Raw genomic sequence first — 16,662 nt, 5'->3', positions numbered from 1 at the left:
TTCCACCCTCAACCTAGTCCTCGTGTCCATTTTTGCCTTTGGTTATAAAAAAAAATTGGGCTTCAAAAAACGTTTTTCTTCTGGGGCAGCATTTTGCTGACCGCGGAGTCACACGTTTTCTTCCCCAGGCACCAAAAAGGCTTGATTTTTAAAAAGTGGAAGCAACACCATTTTTAGACATGGAATTCCACCCTCAATCTTTTCCTGGTGTCGTTTTTTGCATTAGGTTTCAAAAAAAAATTGGGAGTCAAAAAACATTTTGGTTCCTGGGCAGCATTTTCCTGACCGCGCAGTCACGCGTTTTCTTCCCCAGGCACCAAAAAGGCTTGATTTTTAAAAAGTGGAACCAACACCATTTTTAGACATGGAATTCCACCCTCAACCTTGTCCTGGTGTCCATTTTTGCCTTTGGTTATAAAAAAAAATTTGGCTTCAAAAAACATTTTGGTTCCTGGGCAGCATATTCCTGACCGCGGAGTCACGCGTTTCCTTCCCCAGGCACCAAAAAGGCTTGATTTTTAAAAAGTGGAAGCAACACCATTTTTAGACATGGAATTCCACCCTCAATCTTGTCCTGGTGTCCATTTTTGCCTTTGGTTATAAAAAAAAATTGGGCTTCAAAAAACATTTTGGTTCCTGGGCAGCATATTCCTGACCGCGGAGTCACGCGTTTCCTTCCCCAGGCACCAAAAAGGCTTGATTTTTAAAAAGTGGAAGCAACACCATTTTTAGACATGGAATTCCACCCTCAATCTTGTCCTGGTGTCCTTTTTTGCCTGTGGTTTAAAAAAAAAATTGGGCTTCAAAAAACATTTTTCTTCTGGGGCAGCATTTTCCTGACCGCGGAGTCACGCGTTTTCTTCCCCAGGCACCAAAAAGGCTTAATTTTTAAAAAGTGGAAGCAACACCATTTTTAGACATGGAATTCCACCCTCAACCTTGTCCTGGTGTCCATTTTTGCCTTTGGTTATAAAAAAAAATTGGGCTTCAAAAAACATTTTGGTTCCTGGGCAGCATTTTCCTGACCGCGGAGTCACGCGTTTCCTTCCCCAGGCACCAAAAAGGCTTGATTTTTAAAAAGTGGAAGCAACACCATTTTAAGACATGGAATTCCACCCTCAATCATGTCCTGGTATCCTTTTTTGCCTTTGGTTTAAAAAAAAAATTGGGCTTCAAAAAACATTTTTCTTCTGGGGCAGCATTTTCCTGACCGCGGAGTCACGCGTTTTCTTCCCCAGGCACCAAAAAGGCTTGATTTTTAAAAAGTGGAAGCAACACCATTTTTAGACATGGAATTCCACCCTCAATCTTGTCCTGGTGTCCTTTTTTGCATTAGGTTTCAAAAAAAAATTTGGCTTCAGAAAAAATTTTGGTTCCTGGGCAGCATTTTCCTGACCGCGGAGTCACGCGTTTCCTTCCCCAGGCACCAAAAAGGCTTGATTTTTAAAAAGTGGAAGCAACACCATTTTTAGACATGGAATTCCACCCTCAATCTTGTCCTGGTGTCCTTTTTTGCCTTTGGTTTAAAAAAAAAATTCGGCTTCAAAAAACATTTTTCTTCTGGGGCAGCATTTTCCTGACCGCGGAGTCACGCGTTTTCTTCCCCAGGCACCAAAATGGCTTGATTTTTAAAAAGTGGAAGCAACACCATTTGTAGACATGGAATTCCACCCTCAATCTTGTCCTGGTATCCTTTTTTGCATTAGGTTTCAAAAAAAAATTTGGCTTCAAAAAACATTTTTCTTGTGGGGCAGCATTTTCCTGACCGCGGAGTCACGCGTTTTCTTCCCCAGGCACCAAAAAGGCTTGATGTTTAAAAATTGGAAGCAATACCATTTTTAGACATGGAATTCCAACCTCAACCTTGTCCTGGTGTCCATTTTTGCCTTTGGTTATAAAAAAAAATTGGGCTTCAAAAAAAGTTTTTCTTCTGGGGCAGCATTTTCCTGACCGCGGAGTCACGCGTTTTCTTCCCCAGGCACCAAAAAGGCTTGATTTTTAAAAAGTGGAAGCAACACCATTTTTAGACATGGAATTCCACCCTCAATCTTGTCCTGGTGTCCTTTTTTGCATTAGGTTTCAAAAAAAAATTTGGCTTCAGAAAAAATTTTGGTTCCTGGGCAGCATTTTCCTGACCGCGGAGTCACGCGTTTCCTTCCCCAGGCACCAAAAAGGCTTGATTTTTAAAAAGTGGAAGCAACACCATTTTTAGACATGGAATTCCACCCTCAATCTTGTCCTGGTGTCCTTTTTTGCCTTTGGTTTAAAAAAAAAATTCGGCTTCAAAAAACATTTTTCTTCTGGGGCAGCATTTTCCTGACCGCGGAGTCACGCGTTTTCTTCCCCAGACACCAAAAAGGCTTGATTTTTAAAAAGTGGAAGCAACACCATTTTTAGACATGGAATTCCACCCTCAATCTTGTCCTGGTGTCCTTTTTTGCATTAGGTTTCAAAAAAAAATTTGGCTTCAGAAAAAATTTTGGTTCCTGGGCAGCATTTTCCTGACCGCGGAGTCACGCGTTTCCTTCCCCAGGCACCAAAAAGGCTTGATTTTTAAAAAGTGGAAGCAACACCATTTTTAGACATGGAATTCCACCCTCAATCTTGTCCTGGTGTCCTTTTTTGCCTTTGGTTTAAAAAAAAAATTCGGCTTCAAAAAACATTTTTCTTCTGGGGCAGCATTTTCCTGACCGCGGAGTCACGCGTTTTCTTCCCCAGGCACCAAAAAGGCTTGATTTTTAAAAAGTGGAAGCAACACCATTTTTAAACATGGAATTCCACACTCAACCTTGTCCTGGTGTCCATTTTTGCCTTTGGTTATAAAAAAAAATTGGGCTTCAAAAAAAGTTTTTCTTCTGGGGCAGCATTTTCCTGACCGCGGAGTCACGCGTTTTCTTCCCCAGGCACCAAAAAGGCTTGATTTTTAAAAAGTGGAAGCAACACCATTTTTAGACATGGAATTCCACCCTCAATCTTGTCCTGGTGTCCTTTTTTGCATTAGGTTTCAAAAAAAATTTGGCTTCAGAAAAAATTTTGGTTCCTGGGCAGCATTTTCCTGACCGCGGAGTCATGCGTTTTCTTCCCCAGGCATCAAAAAAGCTTGATTTTTAAAAAGTGGAAGCAACACCATTTTTAGACATGGAATTCCACCCTCAATCTTATCCTGGTGTCCTTTTTTGCCTTTGGTTTCAAAAAAAAATTGGGCTTCAAAAAACATTTTTCTTCTGGTGCAGGATTTTCCTGACGACGGAGTCACGCGTTTTCTTCCCCAGGCACCAAAAAGGCTTGATTTTTAAAAAGTGGAAGCAACACCATTTGTAGACATGGAATTCCACCCTCAATCTTGTCCTGGTGTCCTTTTTTGCCTTTCGTTTAAAAAAAAAATTGGGCTTCAAAAAACATTTTTCTTCTGGGGCAGCATTTTCCTGACCGCGGAGTTACCCGTTTTCTTCCCCAGGCACCGAAAAGGCTTGATTTTTAAAAATTGGAAGCAACACCATTTTTAGACATGGAATTCCACCCTCAATCTTGTCCTGGTGTCCTTTTTTGCATTAGGTTTCAAAAAAAAATTTGGCTTCAGAAAAAATTTTGGTTCCTCGGCAGCATTTTCCTGACCGCGGAGTCACGCGTTTCCTTCCCCAGGCACCAAAAAGGCTTGATTTTTAAAAAGTGGAAGCAACACCATTTTTAGACATGGAATTCCACCCTCAATCTTGTCCTGGTGTCCTTTTTTGCCTTTGGTTTAAAAAAAAAATTGGGCTTCAAAAAACATTTTTCTTCTGGGGCAGCATTTTCCTGACCGCGGAGTCACCCGTTTTCTTCCCCAGGCACCAAAAAGGCTTGATTTTTAAAAAGTGGAAGCAACACCATTTTTAGACATGGAATTCCACCCTCAATCTTGTCCTGGTGTCCTTTTTTTCCTTCGGTTTCAAAAAAAAAATTGGGCTTCTAAAAACATTTTTCTTCCGGGGCAGCATTTTCCTGACCGGGGAGTCACACGTTTTCTTCCCCAGGCACCAAAAAGGCTTGATTTTTAAAAAGTGGAAGCAACACCATTTTTAGACATGGAATTCCACCCTCAATCTTGTCCTGGTGTCCTTTTTTGCCTTTGGTTTAAAAAAAAAATTCGGCTTCAGAAAACATTTTGGTTCCTGGGCAGCATTTTCCTGACCGCGCTGTCACGCGTTTTCTTCCCCAGGCACCAAAAAGGCTTGATTTTTAAAAAGTGGAAGCAACACCATTTTTAGACATGGAATTCCACCCTCAATCATGTCCTGGTAATCTTTTTTTGCCTTTGGTTTAAAAAAAAAATTGGGCTTCAAAAAACATTTTTCTTCCGGCGCAGGATTTTCCTGACAACGGAGTCACGCGTTTTCTTCCCCAGGCACCAAAAAGGCTTGATTTTTAAAAAGTGGAAGCAACACCATTTTTAGACATGGAATTCCACCCTCAACCTTATCCTGGTGTCCATTTTTGCCTTTGGTTATAAAAAAAAATTGGGCTTCAAAAAAAGTTTTTCTTCTGGGGCAGCATTTTCCTGACCGCGGAGTCACGCGTTTTCTTCCCCAAGCACCAAAAAGGCTTGATTTTTAAAAAGTGGAAGCAACACCATTTTTAGACATGGAATTCCACCCTCAACCTTGTCCTGGTGTCCATTTTTGCCTTTGGTTATAAAAAAAAATTGGGCTTCAAAAAACATTTTGGTTACTGGGCAGCATTTTCCTGACCGCGGAGTCATGCGTTTTCTTCCCCAGGCACCAAAAAGGCTTGATTTTTAAAAAGTGGAAGCAACACCATTTTTAGACATGGAATTCCACCCTCAATCTTATCCTGGTGTCCTTTTTTGCCTTTGGTTTAAAGAAAAAATTGGGCTTCAAAAAACATTTTTCTTCTGGGGCAGCATTTTCCTGACCGCGGAGTCACGCGTTTTCTTCCCCAGGCACCTAAAAGGCTTGATTTTTAAAAAGTGGAAGCAACACCATTTTTAGACATGGAATTCCACCCTCAACCTTGTCCTGGTGTCCATTTTTGCCTTTGGTTATAAAAAAAAATTGGGCTTCAAAAAACATTTTGGTTCCTGGGCAGCATTTTCCTGACCGCGGAGTCACGCGTTTTCTTCCCCAGGCACCAAAAAGGCTTGATTTTTAAAAAGTGGAAGCAACACCATTTTTAGACATGGAATTCCACCCTCAACCTTGTCCTGGTGTCCATTTTTGCCTTTGGTTATAAAAAAAAATTGGGCTTCAAAAAACATTTTGGTTCCTGGGCAGCATTTTCCTGACCGCGGAGTAACGCGTTTTCTTCCCCAGGCACCAAAAAGGCTTGATTTTTAAAAAGTGGAAGCAACACCATTTTTAGACATGGAATTCCACCCTCAATCTTGTCCTGGTGTCCTTTTTTGCCTGTGGTTTAAAAAAAAAATTGGGCTTCAAAAAACATTTTTCTTCTGGGGCAGCATTTTCCTGACCGCGGAGTCACGCGTTTTCTTCCCCAGGCACCAAAAAGGCTTAATTTTTAAAAAGTGGAAGCAACACCATTTTTAGACATGGAATTCCACCCTCAATCTTATCCTCGTGTCCTTTTTTGCCTTTGGTTTCAAAAAAAAATTGGGCTTCAAAAAACATTTTTCTTCCGGCGCAGGATTTTCCTGACCGCGGAGTCACGCGTTTTCTTCCCCAGGCACCAAAAAGGCTTGATGTTTAAAAAGTGGAAGCAACACCATTTTTAGACATGGAATTCCACCCTCAACCTAGTCCTCGTGTCCATTTTTGCCTTTGGTTATAAAAAAAAATTGGGCTTCAAAAAACGTTTTTCTTCTGGGGCAGCATTTTCCTGACCGCGGAGTCACACGTTTTCTTCCCCAGGCACCAAAAAGGCTTGATTTTTAAAAAGTGGAAGCAGCAACATTTTTAGACATGGAATTTCACCCTCAATCTTGTCCTGGTGTCCTTTTTTGCATTAGGTTTCAGAAAAAAATTTGGCTTCAGAAAAAATTTTGGTTCCTGGGCAGCATTTTCCTGACCGCGGAGTCATGCGTTTTCTTCCCCAGGCATCAAAAAAGCTTGATTTTTAAAAAGTGGAAGCAACACCATTTTTAGACATGGAATTCCACCCTCAATCTTATCCTGGTGTCCTTTTTTGCCTTTGGTTTCAAAAAAAAATTGGGCTTCAAAAAACATTTTTTTTCCGGCGAAGGATTTTCCTGACCACGGAGTCACGCGTTTTCTTCCCCAGGCACCAAAAAGGCTTGATTTTTAAAAAGTGGAAGCAACACCATTTTTAGACATGGAATTCCACCCTCAACCTTGTCCTGGTGTCCATTTTTGCCTTTGGTTATAAAAAAAAATTGGGCTTCAAAAAACATTTTGGTTACTGGGCAGCATTTTCCTGACCGCGGAGTCATGCGTTTTCTTCCCCAGGCACCAGAAAGGCTTGATTTTTAAAAAGTGGAAGCAACACCATTTTTAGACATGGAATTCCACCCTCAATCTTGTCCTGGTGTCCTTTTTTGCCTTTGGTTTAAAGAAAAAATTGGGCTTCAAAAAACATTTTTCTTCTGGGGCAGCATTTTCCTGACCGCGGAGTCACGCGTTTTCTTCCCCAGGCACCAAAAAGGCTTGATTTTTAAAAAGTGGAAGCAACACCATTTTTAGACATGGAATTCCACCCTCAACCTTGTCCTGGTGTCCATTTTTGCCTTTGGTTATAAAAAAAAATTGGGCTTCAAAAAACATTTTGGTTCCTGGGCAGCATTTTCCTGACCGCGGAGTCACGCGTTTTCTTCCCCAGGCACCAAAAAGGCTTGATTTTTAAAAAGTGGAAGCAACACCATTTTTAGACATGGAATTCCACCCTCAACCTTGTCCTGGTGTCCATTTTTGCCTTTGGTTATAAAAAAAAATTGGGCTTCAAAAAACATTTTGGTTCCTGGGCAGCATTTTCCTGACCGCGGAGTAACGCGTTTTCTTCCCCAGGCACCAAAAAGGCTTGATTTTTAAAAAGTGGAAGCAACACCATTTTTAGACATGGAATTCCACCCTCAATCTTGTCCTGGTGTCCTTTTTTGCATTAGGTTTCAAAAAAAAATTGGCTTCAGAAAAAATTTTGGTTCCTGGGCAGCATTTTCCTGACCGCGGAGTCACGCGTTTTCTTCCCCAGGCACCAAAAAGGCTTGATTTTTAAAAAGTGGAACCAACACCATTTTTAGACATGGAATTCCACCCTCAATCTTGTCCTGGTGTCCTTTTTTGCCTTTGGTTTAAAAAAAAAATTGGGCTTCAAAAAACATTTTTCTTCTGGGGCAGCATTTTCCTGACCGAGGAGTCACGCGTTTTCTTCCCCAGGCAGCAAAAAGGCTTGATTTTTAAAAAGTGGAAGCAACACCATTTTTAGACATGGAATTCCACCCTCAATCTTGTCCTGTTGCCCTTTTTTGCATTAGGTTTCAAAAAAAAATTCGGCTTCAGAAAATATTTTGGTTCCTGGGCAGCATTTTCCTGACCGCGGAGTCATGCGTTTTCTTCCCTAGGCATCAAAAAGCCTAATTTTTAAAATGTGGAAGCAACACCATTTTTAGACATGGAATTCCACCCTCAATCTTGTCCTGGTGTCCTTTTTTGCCTTTGGTTTAAAAAAAAAATTGGGCTTCAAAAAATATTTTTCTTCTGGGGCACCATTTTCCTGACCGCGGAGTCAGGCATTTTCTTCCCCAGGCATCAAAAAGGCTTGATTTTTAAAAAGTGGAAGCAACACCATTTTTAAACATGGAATTCCACCCTCAATCTTGTCCTGGTGTCCTTTTTTGCCTTTGGTTTCAAAAAAAAATTGGGCTTCAAAAAACATTTTTCTTCCGGCGCAGGATTTTCCCGACCGCGGAGTCACGCGTTTTCTTCCCCAGGCACCAAAAAGGCTTGATTTTTAAAAAGTGGAACCAACACCATTTTTAGACATGGAATTCCACCCTCAACCTTGTCCTGGTGTCCGTTTTTGCCTTTGGTTATAAAAAAAAATTGGGCTTCAAAAAACATTTTGGTTCCTGGGCAGCATTTTCCTGACCGCGGAGTCATGCGTTTTCTTCCCCAGGCATCAAAAAGGCTTGATTTTTAAAAACTGGAAGCAACACCATTTTTAGACATGGAATTCCACCCTCAATCTTGTCCTGGTGTCCTTTTTTGCCTTTGGTTTCAAAAAAAAATTGGGCTTCAAAAAACATTTTTCTTCCGGCGCAGGATTTTCCGGACCACGGAGTCACGCGTTTTCTTCCCCAGACACCAAAAAGGCTTGATTTTTAAAAAGTTGAAGCAACACCATTTTTAGACATGGAATTCCACTCTCAACCTTGCCCTGGTGTACATTTTTGCCTTTGCTTATAAAAAAAAAATTGGGCTTCAAAAAACATTTTGGTTCCTGGGCAGCATTTTCCTGACCGCGGAGTCACGCGTTTCCTTCCCCAGGCAGCAAAAAGGCTTGATTTTTAAAAAGTGGAAGCAACACCATTTTTAGACATGGAATTCCACCCTCAATCTTGTCCTAGTGTCCTTTTTTGCCTTTGGTTTAAAATAAAAATTGGGCTTCAAAAAACATTTTTCTTCTGAGGCAGCATTTTCCTGACCGCGAAGTCACGCGTTTTCTTCCCCAGGCACCAAAAAGGCTTGATTTTTAAAAAGTGGAAGCAACACCATTTTTAGACATGGAATTCCACCCTCAATCTTGTCCTGGTGTCCTTTTTTGCATTAGGTTTCAAAAAAAAATTGGCTTCAGAAAAAATTTTGGTTCCTGGGCAGCATTTTCCTGAACGCGGAGTCATGCGTTTTCTTCCCCAGGAATCAAAAAGGCTTGATTTTTAAAAAGTGGAAGCAACACCATTTTTAGACATGGAATTCCACCCTCAATCTTGTCCTGGTGTCCTTTTTTGCCTTTGGTTTAAAGAAAAAATTGGGCTTCAAAAAACATTTTTCTTCTGGGGCAGCATTTTCCTGACCGCGGAGTCACGCGTTTTCTTCCCCAGGCACCAAAAAGGCTTGATTTTTAAAAAGTGGAAGCAACACCATTTTTAGACATGGAATTCCACCCTCAACCTTGTCCTGGTGTCCATTTTTGCCTTTGGTTATAAAAAAAAATTGGGCTTCAAAAAACATTTTGGTTCCTGGGCAGCATTTTCCTGACCGCGGAGTCATGCGTTTTCTTCCCCAGGCACCAAAAAGGCTTGATTTTTAAAAAGTGGAAGCAACACCATTTTTAGACATGGAATTCCACCCTCAACCTTGTCCTGGTGTCCATTTTTGCCTTTGGTTATAAAAAAAAATTGGGCTTCAAAAAACATTTTGGTTCCTGGGCAGCATTTTCCTGACCGCGGAGTCACGCGTTTTCTTCCCCAGGCACCAAAAAGGCTTGATTTTTAAAAAGTGGAAGCAACACCATTTTTAGACATGGAATTCCACCCTCAATCTTGTCCTGGTGTCCTTTTTTGCATTAGGTTTGAAAAAAAAATTGGCTTCAGAAAAAATTTTGGTTCCTGGGCAGCATTTTCCTGACCGCGGAGTCACGCGTTTTCTTCCCCAGGCACCAAAAAGGCTTGATTTTTAAAAAGTGGAACCAACACCATTTTTAGACATGGAATTCCACCCTCAATCTTGTCCTGGTGTCCTTTTTTGCCTTTGGTTTAAAAAAAAAATTGGGCTTCAAAAAACATTTTTCTTCTGGGGCAGCATTTTCCTGACCGAGGAGTCACGCGTTTTCTTCCCCAGGCACCAAAAAGGCTTGATTTTTAAAAAGTGGAAGCAACACCATTTTTAAACATGGAATTCCACCCTCAATCTTGTCCTGGTGTCCTTTTTTGCCTTTGGTTTCAAAAAAAAATTGGGCTTCAAAAAACATTTTTCTTCCGGCGCAGGATTTTCCCGACCACGGAGTCACGCGTTTTCTTCCCCAGGCACCAAAAAGGCTTGATTTTTAAAAAGTGGAAGCAACACCATTTTTAGACATGGAATTCCAACCTCAACCTTGTCCTGGTGTCCATTTTTGCCTTTGGTTATAAAAAAAAATTGGGCTTCAAAAAACATTTTGGTTCCTGGGCAGCATTTTCCTGACCGCGGAGTCACGCGTTTTCTTCCCCAGGCACCAAAAAGGCTTGATTTTTAAAAAGTGGAACCAACACCATTTTTAGACATGGAATTCCACCCTCAATCTTGTCCTGGTGTCCGTTTTTGCCTTTGGTTATAAAAAAAAATTGGGCTTCAAAAAACATTTTGGTTCCTGGGCAGCATTTTCCTGACCGCGGAGTCATGCGTTTTCTTCCCCAGGCATCAAAAAGGCTTGATTCTTAAAAACTGGAAGCAACACCATTTTTAGACATGGAATTCCACCCTCAATCTTGTCCTGGTGTCCTTTTTTGCCTTTGGTTTCAAAAAAAAATTGGGCTTCAAAAAACATTTTTCTTCCGGCGCAGGATTTTCCGGACCACGGAGTCACGCGTTTTCTTCCCCAGACACCAAAAAGGCTTGATTTTTAAAAAGTTGAAGCAACACCATTTTTAGACATGGAATTCCACCCTCAACCTTGTCCTGGTGTACATTTTTGCCTTTGGTTATAAAAAAAAAATTGGGCTTCAAAAAACATTTTGGTTCCTGGGCAGCATTTTCCTGACCGCGGAGTCACGCGTTTCCTTCCCCAGGCAGCAAAAACGCTTGATTTTTAAAAAGTGGAAGCAACACCATTTTTAGACATGGAATTCCACCCTCAATCTTGTCCTAGTGTCCTTTTTTGCCTTTGGTTTAAAATAAAAATTGGGCTTCAAAAAACATTTTTCTTCTGAGGCAGCATTTTCCTGACCGCGGAGTCACGCGTTTTCTTCCCCAGGCACCAAAAAGGCTTGATTTTTAAAAAGTGGAAGCAACACCATTTTTAGACATGGAATTCCACCCTCAATCTTGTCCTGGTGTCCTTTTTTGCATTAGGTTTCAAAAAAAAATTGGCTTAAGAAAAAATTTTGGTTCCTGGGCAGCATTTTCCTGAACGCGGAGTCATGCGTTTTCTTCCCCAGGCATCAAAAAGGCTTGATTTTTAAAAAGTGGAAGCAACACCATTTTTAGACATGGAATTCCACCCTCAATCTTGTCCTGGTGTCCTTTTTTGCCTTTGGTTATAAAAAAAAATTGGGCTTCAAAAAACGTTTTTCTTCTGGGGCAGCATTTTCCTGACCACGGAGTCACACGTTTTCTTCCCCAGGCACCAAAAAGGCTTGATTTTTAAAAAGTGGAAGCAACACCATTTTTAGACATGGAATTCCACCCTCAATCTTGTCCTGGTGTCCTTTTTTGCATTAGGTTTCAAAAAAAAATTGGGCTTCAAAAAACATTTTGGTTCCTGGGCAGCATTTTCCTGACCGCGCAGTCACGTGTTTTCTTCCCCAGGCACCAAAAAGGCTTGATTTTTAAAAAGTGGAACCAACACCATTTTTAGACATGGAATTCCACCCTCAACCTTGTCCTGGTGTCCATTTTTGCCTTTGGTTATAAAAAAAAATTGGGCTTCAAAAAACATTTTGGTTCCTGGGCAGCATATTCCTGACCGCGGAGTCACGCGTTTCCTTCCCCAGGCACCAAAAAGGCTTGATTTTTAAAAAGTGGAAGCAACACCATTTTTAGACATGGAATTCCACCCTCAATCTTGTCCTGGTGTCCTTTTTTGCCTGTGGTTTAAAAAAAAAATTGGGCTTCAAAAAACATTTTTCTTCTGGGGCAGCATTTTCCTGACCGCGGAGTCACGCGTTTTCTTCCCCAGGCACCAAAAAGGCTTAATTTTTAAAAAGTGGAAGCAACACCATTTTTAGACATGGAATTCCACCCTCAACCTTGTCCTGGTGTCCATTTTTGCCTTTGGTTATAAAAAAAAATTGGGCTTCAAAAAACATTTTGGTTACTGGGCAGCATTTTCCTGACCGGGGAGTCATGCGTTTTCTTCCCCAGGCACCAGAAAGGCTTGATTTTTAAAAAGTGGAAGCAACACCATTTTTAGACATGGAATTCCACCCTCAATCTTGTCCTGGTGTCCTTTTTTGCCTTTGGTTTAAAGAAAAAATTGGGCTTCAAAAAACATTTTTCTTCTGGGGCAGCATTTTCCTGACCGCGGAGTCACGCGTTTTCTTCCCCAGGCACCAAAAAGGCTTGATTTTTAAAAAGTGGAAGCAACACCATTTTTAGACATGGAATTCCACCCTCAACCTTGTCCTGGTGTCCATTTTTGCCTTTGGTTATAAAAAAAAATTGGGCTTCAAAAAACATTTTGGTTCCTGGGCAGCATTTTCCTGACCGCGGAGTCACGCGTTTTCTTCCCCAGGCACCAAAAAGGCTTGATTTTTAAAAAGTGGAAGCAACACCATTTTTAGACATGGAATTCCACCCTCAATCTTGTCCTGGTGTCCATTTTTGCCTTTGGTTATAAAAAAAAATTGGGCTTCAAAAAACATTTTGGTTCCTGGGCAGCATTTTCCTGACCGCGGAGTAACGCGTTTTCTTCCCCAGGCACCAAAAAGGCTTGATTTTTAAAAAGTGGAAGCAACACCATTTTTAGACATGGAATTCCACCCTCAATCTTGTCCTGGTGTCCTTTTTTGCATTAGGTTTCAAAAAAAAATTGGCTTCAGAAAAAATTTTGGTTCCTGGGCAGCATTTTCCTGACCGCGGAGTCACGCGTTTTCTTCCCCAGGCACCAAAAAGGCTTGATTTTTAAAAAGTGGAACCAACACCATTTTTAGACATGGAATTCCACCCTCAATCTTGTCCTGGTGTCCTTTTTTGCCTTTGGTTTAAAAAAAAAATTGGGCTTCAAAAAACATTTTTCTTCTGGGGCAGCATTTTCCTGACCGCGGAGTCAGGCATTTTCTTCCCCAGGCATCAAAAAGGCTTGATTTTTAAAAAGTGGAAGCAACACCATTTTTAAACATGGAATTCCACCCTCAATCTTGTCCTGGTGTCCTTTTTTGCCTTTGGTTTCAAAAAAAAATTGGGCTTCAAAAAACATTTTTCTTCCGGCGCAGGATTTTCCCGACCACGGAGTCACGCGTTTTCTTCCCCAGGCACCAAAAAGGCTTGATTTTTAAAAAGTGGAAGCAACACCATTTTTAGACATGGAATTCCACCCTCAACCTTGTCCTGGTGTCCATTTTTGCCTTTGGTTATAAAAAAAAATTGGGCTTCAAAAAACATTTTGGTTCCTGGGCAGCATTTTCCTGACCGCGGAGTCACGCGTTTTCTTCCCCAGGCACCAAAAAGGCTTGATTTTTAAAAAGTGGAACCAACACCATTTTTAGACATGGAATTCCACCCTCAACCTTGTCCTGGTGTCCGTTTTTGCCTTTGGTTATAAAAAAAAATTGGGCTTCAAAAAACATTTTGGTTCCTGGGCAGCATTTTCCTGACCGCGGAGTCATGCGTTTTCTTCCCCAGGCACCAAAAAGACTTGATTTTTAAAAACTGGAAGCAACACCATTTTTAGACATGGAATTCCACCCTCAATCTTGTCCTGGTGTCCTTTTTTGCCTTTGGTTTCAAAAAAAAATTGGGCTTCAAAAAACATTTTTCTTCCGGCGCAGGATTTTCCGGACCACGGAGTCACGCGTTTTCTTCCCCAGACACCAAAAAGGCTTGATTTTTAAAAAGTTGAAGCAACACCATTTTTAGACATGGAATTCCACCCTCAACCTTGTCCTGGTGTACATTTTTGCCTTTGGTTATAAAAAAAAAATTGGGCTTCAAAAAACATTTTGGTTCCTGGGCAGCATTTTCCTGACCGCGGAGTCACGCGTTTCCTTCCCCAGGCAGCAAAAAGGCTTGATTTTTAAAAAGTGGAAGCAACACCATTTTTAGACATGGAATTCCACCCTCAATCTTGTCCTAGTGTCCTTTTTTGCCTTTGGTTTAAAATAAAAATTGGGCTTCAAAAAACATTTTTCTTCTGGGGCAGCATTTTCCTGACCGCGGAGTCACGCGTTTTCTTCCCCAGGCACCAAAAAGGCTTGATTTTTAAAAAGTGGAAGCAACACCATTTTTAGACATGGAATTCCACCCTCAATCTTGTCCTGGTGTCCTTTTTTGCATTAGGTTTCAAAAAAAAATTGGCTTCAGAAAAAATTTTGGTTCCTGGGCAGCATTTTCCTGAACGCGGAGTCATGCGTTTTCTTCCCCAGGCATCAAAAAGGCTTGATTTTTAAAAAGTGGAAGCAACACCATTTTTAGACATGGAATTCCACCCTCAATCTTGTCCTGGTGTCCTTTTTTGCCTTTGGTTTAAAAAAAAAATTGGGCTTCAAAAAACATTTTTCTTCTGGGGCAGCATTTTCCTGACCGGGGAGTCACCCGTTTTCTTCCCCAGGCACCAAAAAGGCTTGATTTTTAAAAAGTGGAAGCAACACCATTTTTAGACATGGAATTCCACCCTCAATCTTGTCCTGTTGTCCTTTTTTGCCTTTGGTTTAAAAAAAATTGGGATTCAAAAAACATTTTTCTTCTGGGGCAGCATTTTCCTGACCGCGGAGTCACGCGTTTTCTTCCCCAGGCACCAAAAAGGCTTGATTTTTAAAAAGTGGAAGCAACACCATTTTTAGACATGGAATTCCACCCTCAACCTTGTCCTGGTGTCCATTTTTGCCTTTGGTTATAAAAAAAATTGGGCTTCAAAAAACATTTTGGTTCCTGGGCAGCATTTTCCTGACCGCGGAGTCACGCGTTTTCTTCCCCAGGCACCAAAAAGGCTTGATTTTTAAAAAGTGGAAGCAACACCATTTTTAGACATGGAATTCCACCCTCAATCTTGTCCTGGTGTCCTTTTTTGCATTAGGTTTAAAAAAAATTCGGCTTCAGAAAACATTTTGGTTCCTGGGCAGCATTTTCCTGACCACGGAGTCATGCGTTTTCTTCCCCAGGCATCAAAAAGGCTAATTTTTAAAAAGTGGAAGCAACACCATTTTTAGACATGGAATTCCACCCTCAATCTTGTCCTGGTGTCCTTTTTTGCCTTTGGTTTAAAAAAAAAATTGGGCTTCAAAAAACATATTTCTTCTGGGGCAGCATTTTCCTGACCGCGGAGTCACGCGTTTTCTTCCCCAGGCACCAAAAAGGCTTGATTTTTACAAAGTGGAAGCAACACCATTTTTAGACTTGGAATTCCACCCTCAATCTTGTCCTGGTGTCCTTTTTTGCCTTTGGTTTAAAAAAAAATTGGGCTTCAAAAAACATTTTTCTTCTGGGGCAGCATTTTCCTGACCGCGGAGTCACGCGTTTTCTTCCCCAGGCACCAGAAAGGCTTGATTTTTAAAAAGTGGAAGCAACACCATTTTTAGACATGGAATTCCACCCTCAATCTTATCCTGGTGTCCTTTTTTGCCTTTGGTTTCAAAAAAAAATTTGGCTTCAAATAACATTTTTCTTCCGGCGCAGGATTTTCCTGACCGCGGAGTCAGGCGTTTTCTTCCCCAGGCACCAAAAGGCTTGATTTTTAAAAAGTGGAAGCAACACCATTTTTAGACATGGAATTCCACCCTCAATCTTGTCCTGGTGGCCTTTTTTGCATTAGGTTTCAAAAAAAAATTTGGCTTCAGAAAATATTTTGGTTCCTGGGCAGCATTTTCCTGACCACGGAGTCATGCGTTTTCTTCCCCAGGCATCAAAAAGGCTAATTTTTAAAAAGTGGAAGCAACACCATTTTTAGACATGGAATTCCACCCTCAATCTTCTCCTGGTGTCCTTTTTTGCATTTGGTTTCAAAAAAAAATTGGGCTTCAAAAAAACATTTTGGTTCCTGGGCAGCATTTTCCTGACCGCGGAGTCAGGCGTTTTCTTCCCCAGGCACCAAAAGGCTTGATTTTTAAAAAGTGGAAGCAACACCATTTTTAGACATGGAATTCCACCCTCAATCTTATCCTGGTGTCCTTTTTTGCCTTTGGTTTCAAAAAATTTTTTTGCTTCAAATAACATTTTTCTTCCGGCGCAGGATTTTCCTGACCAGGGAGTCACGCGTTTTCTTCCCCAGGCACCAAAAAGGCTTGATTTTTAAAAAGTGGAAGCAACACCATTTTTAGACATGGAATTCCACCCTCAATCTTGTCCTGGTGGCCTTTTTTGCATTAGGTTTCAAAAAAAAATTTGGCTTCAGAAAATATTTTGGTTCCTGGGCAGCATTTTCCTGACCACGGAGTCATGCGTTTTCTTCCCCAGGCATCAAAAAGGCTAATTTTTAAAAAGTGGAAGCAACACCATTTTTAGACATGGAATTCCACACTCAATCTTGTCCTGGTGTCCTTTTTTGCCTTTGGTTTAAAAAAAAATTGGGCTTCAAAAAACATTTTTCTTCTGGGGCAGCATTTTCCTGACCGCGGAGTCACGCCTTTTCTTTCCCAGGCACCAAAAAGGCTTGATTTTTAAAAAGTGGAAGCAACATCATTTTTAGACATGGAATTCCACCCTCAACCTTGTCCTGGTGTCCATTTTTGCCTTTGGTTTCAAAAAAAAATTTGGCTTCAAATAACATTTTTCTTCCGGCGCAGGATTTTCCTGACCAGGGAGTCACGCGTTTTCTTCCCCAGGCACCAAAAAGGATTGATTTTTAAAAAGTGGAAGCAACACCATTTTTAGACATGGAATTCCACCCTCAATCTTCTCCTGGTGT

Source organism: Pantherophis guttatus, chromosome 12 (assembly GCF_059756535.1).
Source record: "Pantherophis guttatus breed Tessera chromosome 12, ASM5975653v1, whole genome shotgun sequence".
NCBI lineage: Eukaryota > Metazoa > Chordata > Lepidosauria > Squamata > Colubridae > Pantherophis > Pantherophis guttatus.
Note: the sequence above shows the minus strand (reverse complement) of the source record.